The 5,069-nt window shown below is 46.7% G+C and overlaps 1 pseudogene; it reads left to right on the plus strand.

The window, feature by feature from the left end:
• The first annotated feature begins 2,653 nt into the window (after positions 1-2,653).
• Positions 2,654-5,069, plus strand: LOC131495541 (serine/threonine-protein kinase PLK1-like; annotated as a pseudogene).

Here is a 5,069-nt window from a genome sequence, read left to right on the forward strand (position 1 = left end):
CGGACCGTGAGATCGTGACCTGAGCTGAAGTCGGACGCTTAACCGACTGAGCCACCCAGGCGCCCCAAATAATTGACATTCTGAATGAGACTGAAAAATGTGCTTTGGGAAGAAGATGAGACTCCTTTGCCGAACAATAGATTCAGTATTTTTGGAATGACTGAGAACAACAAAGATAAAATACCCAAACCTACCTCATGAGTCAGTCAAGCTAAAAAACCAGATGTTGCCATTATCCAAGTTAAGCGAACAATGCTTTCTTAATTATTTGTTCTAATCAGTCAAAGGTCAGCATGACCTAGGATCTGACTCTAAGTCTGCTGAAGAGAAAACACTTTAAAATTCAACTTTTGGGGGCGCCTGGGTGGCGCAGTCGGTTAAGCGGCCGACTTCAGCCAGGTCACGATCTCGCGGTCCGTGAGTTTGAGCCCCGCGTCAGGCTCTGGGCTGATGGCTCGGAGCCTGGAGCCTGTTTCCGATTCTGTGTCTCCCTCTCTCTCTGCCCCTCCCCCGTTCATGCTCTGTCTCTCTCTCTGTCCCAAAAATAAATTAAAAAAAAAAAAAAAAAAAAAAAAGATTTAAAATTCAACTTTTGGGTTTATGGTAGGTGCTCAATAAATATTTGTAGGATGAATGAGTGTGTAGGTTAAGAAAGCATTCATTGAAATAGGTCCTATAAGATCTAAGAGCAAGGGCTGGGAGGCACCCCTTGGCACCCTTGGCACTTGTCATTGGGCCCTGCACTCACACAAACTCAGGGCATGATGGGTGGGGGAAAGATCAGTTATTATGATCACATTCATCATTTATAAAAATCAGTAATACAAATTTGTCCTGGAAAATAGCTGAATAGTTATTTATTTATTTATTTATTTACTTATTTATTTAAAATGTTTATTTATTTTTGAGAGAGAGGGAGAGACAGAGAGAGAGAGAGAGAGAGCATGAGCAGGGGAGGGGCAGGGAGAGGGAGACAGAGAATCCCAAGCGGGCTCCGCACTGTCAGCACAGAGCCCGACTTGGGGCTCAAACTCACTAACTGTGAGATCGTGACTTGAACAGGAGTTGGATGCTTAACTGACTGAGCCACCCAGGCACCCCCGCTGAGTGAAGTAGGTCTCTCCTGCATCCTGAAATCTTGTTACTGTAATTACCCAAGTCAATTCAACATCTACTGAGAAAGAGTGCAGATTGTTCAAGGATGAGAGGGAGCCATTCCTAATTCCCTAAGAATGGCAGTCTAGGTGGTGGTGGAGTTGGGGCCAGGGGCCCCAGAGGCTAGCAGAAGAGCTGGCTCTGGGCGTCAAACAGGCGTGACACTCCCCCCAGGTTGGTGCATCTTTCAATTATTGTAATACTTTCGAGAGTCACCCACGTTGCTTTATCAGTAGTTATCCAACTAGCATTCCATTATATGGATATACCACCATATGTTAAACTGTTTGCCAGTTGATGGGGATTTGAATAGTTTCTACTTTTCAGTGATTTGAATAGAGCTCCTATGAGCATTAAGAGTATAAGTCTTTGTGGACATATGCTTTCCTTTCTCTTGGATAAATACCTAAGAATGGGATTGCTGAGTGAAATGGTAAATGGATGCTTATCTTTATAAAATTCTGCCAAGTGTGTGCCATACCACTTTTTGCACCCCCATTGGCTATGTATGGAAGCCCCCATTGTTCCACACTCTTGTCAACACTTGGTGTGGTCGATTTATTTAACTTTATTTAACTTTATTTATTTATTTATTTATTTATTTATTTTAGTTTTAGCCATTCTGGTAGCTATGTAGTGGTATTTCATTGTGGTTTTAATTTGTATTTCCCTAGTGACTATTGATGTTGAACATATTTATCAAGTGTGTACATATATTATATACAGCCTTATCAGATATATGCTTTACACATATTTTATTGCAGTCTGTGCTTTATCTTTTCATTTTTCTTACCACTATCATTTGAAGAGCAGGGTTTAAAATTTTTGATGAAGCCTAATTTATCAATTTTTGCTTTGATGATGCATGATTTTTGTGTTCTGGCTAAATATCTTTACTTAATCCAAAGCTGTAAAAGCTTTACCCTTTGTTTTTCTTTCAGAAGCTTTACAATTTTCTTGCATTTAGTAGTAGGATCCATTTGAAGTTCATTTTTGTGTGTGGTCTGCAGTAAAGGTCAAAGTTCATTTCATGAATATGGAGGTCTGATTATACCAGCACAACTTATTAACCATAGATGTGTGGACCCATAGCTGGACGCTTACTCTGTTGCACTAATCTATCTCTACTTGTGTGTCTTTACTCTGTGTGTGTCCAGGACCACGTTGTCTATTTTTGTAGCATTATGTTAAGCCCTCAAAGTTGAAAAACAACTTTGTGTTTTTTTTTTAAATTGTTTTTCCTAGATACTTTGCATGTCTATATAAATTTTATAATCAGTTTGCGAATTCCCATACAAAAGCCTATCAGGATTTTGATTGAGATTACTTGAACCTATATAGGTATTCATTTTGATAAATTAGATGAATACCATTGCTAACTGCCACTGATTTTTGAAACAAGCTTTGGAATTTCAGTAAACTGGTCAATTTTCAACTAGGCTGAGGGTTGAGGAGCCTATGAATCTCACCATCTCTTCCGATCCTAGGATGCAGTGAGATGAGGCATCGCTGTGGTGATAGAAACACCACCCTGGAATGTACCCAAGGCTCCAGGGACCACCATTTTGTCCTGAGAGGAAAGCCAGCCTCCTCCTTCAGGGGAACTGTGTGTCTGCGATGGTGAGGCACAACCTCACAACTCAGGCCCAAGACCAGCTGTTTTAGGCATTTCCAAACAGCCACCCTTCCCTTGTTTGTCCAGAGCAAAGTTCGTGTGGTTTTGGAAAAGTAGTCTTACTCAGAGCCCAAGAACACCACAGGCCCCAGGAAGAGAGTATTCTGGGAAGGGGTTGAGGAGAGGCGCTGAGAAAGCCAGGGCGGAGGCACAATCTTCTGGAAGCATTGCCACCACGAGTGGGAGGTCTTCCAAATGGAATATCCAGAGCTGAGGCCACGATTGCCGCACGGCTCCCCTGGGGCGCACCCTCAGAAAGCTGCAGTTCGGCGGCAGAATTGTTGCCTGTTCTTTATACTGTGAATTGTTAGCAGCTTCTAAATAGACCATTCATTTTTCCTTTTAGCACAGAAGGGTCTCACAACTCCAACTACCACCACAGGCTTGAGTATTTCAAGTCAAAACATTCCCCAAACCACAGCCCTCGGGTGAGATGCAGGGCTGGCCAAGAGTTTGGAGTAAAAACAACCCCCAACCAGCCTGGAAATCACTGGGTACACAGGAGGCTGGGGCACCTTGCTCGCATGGGCTGGGAGCCTGAGCATTTTACCAGAGTTAATCTGATAAGGCTACCTTCTCTACCTGCCTCCACTTCCCCTCTGCCCCAGGAAAGAAACCCATTCCAGGACCTGGATCCCAGGGGGAGTGGGGTGTGGGGCACAGAGTGGGACAGCCTAGGACACCTGGAGAACCTGAGCCGTTCCCTCCTTAATTATGGAAAAAAATAAAAGAGGCTTTTGTAACCACCACCCCCCGCCCCCCCAAACCCCCGCGGCTGGGTTTGAATCAGGGAACTGCGGATCAGTGCCAAGCCTCAGCTCAGAGCCTACTAGGTCCGCTGAACAACTCCGGGAACAGCAGTGCGGTGGCAGCTGCAGGGAAGCCAGCCCAAGTCAACCCGGCAAAGCCGGGATCCCAGCAGTTTCGACTGGCCGCAGCCCAGCTGGTGAAGGAGATCCAGGAGGTCCTAGTGGACCCTCGCAGTGTGTCGGTTGCTTTGTGGGAAAGGGTGGCTTTATCAAGTGCTTTGAAATCTAGGTCTCAGACACCAAGAAGGTATTTGCAGGCAAGATCTTGCCGAAGTCGCTGCTGCTGAAGCCGGTCCAGAAGAAGACGCCCAAGGATATTGGCATTCACCACAGCTTCGTCCACCAACACGTCATGGGCTCCGTGGCTTTTTTGACTACAAAACTTGTGTTGGAGCTCTGCTGCTGGAGATCTCGGGGGAGGAAAGCACCGAGCGAGCCCGCGGCCCGCTACTACCTGTGGCAGATGGTCCCTGGATGCCACCACCTGTACCGAAACTGGATTAATCACTGGGACCTCAAGCTGGGCTAACTCCTACTCAGTGAGGATCTGGGGGCGAAAATAGGGGATTCTCACTGGCAACCAAAGCCGAGTATGACAGGGATAGAAGGAAAACCCTGTGGTGCTGAGCCAGAGGGCACACTTTGGAAATGGACACGTGGCCTATTGGATGAGTCGTGTATACCTTGTCAGCGGGCAAACCACCTTTTGAGACTCTTGCCTAACAGAGACCTCACAAGAATGAATACACTATTCCCATGCACATCGACCCCATGGCCACCTCCCTTGTTCACAAGATGCTTTGGACAGATCCCACTGCCTGTCAGACCACTCAAGAGCTGCTCCATGATAACTTTTTTTTTTTTTTAATGTTTATTTATTTTGGAGAGAGACAGAGAGAGAGCAGGGGAGGGGCAGAGAGAGAGAGGGAGACACAGAATCCAAAGCAGGCTCCAGGCTCTGAGCTGTCAGTGCAGAGCCTGACGTGGGGCTCGAACTCACAAACCTGGAGATCATGACCTGAGCCGAAGTCGGATGCTTAACCAACTGAGCCACCCAGGTGCCCCTCCATGCCTAGTTCTTTACTTCCTGCTACATCCCCACCCTTGTCCACACCTGCCTCCCCATTCCACTGAGGTTTTCAGTTGTTCCCAGCAGCCTGGACCTGAGCAACGGGAAGCCTCTCATAATCCTCAGGGAAGGCGATGAAAACCCCAAGCCCCACCCCCCCGGGAAAGAGGGACTCGTGGTCCGGGGTACCTGTGAGGTGGTAGTCTGCCACCCTGGTGACACGCGTGAACAGCACGACAGCCGAGTGGTTACAAGCCAGGCCTCTGGGTCAGATGCCCTGATCCTGGCACTAGCACTTCCTTGCTGTGTGACCTTGAGCAAGTCACTCAATCTCTCTGAGGCACAGTTTTCCTCGCTGTAA

The sequence above is a fragment of the Neofelis nebulosa genome, chromosome 15 (assembly GCF_028018385.1).
Source record: "Neofelis nebulosa isolate mNeoNeb1 chromosome 15, mNeoNeb1.pri, whole genome shotgun sequence".
Lineage (NCBI taxonomy): Eukaryota > Metazoa > Chordata > Mammalia > Carnivora > Felidae > Neofelis > Neofelis nebulosa.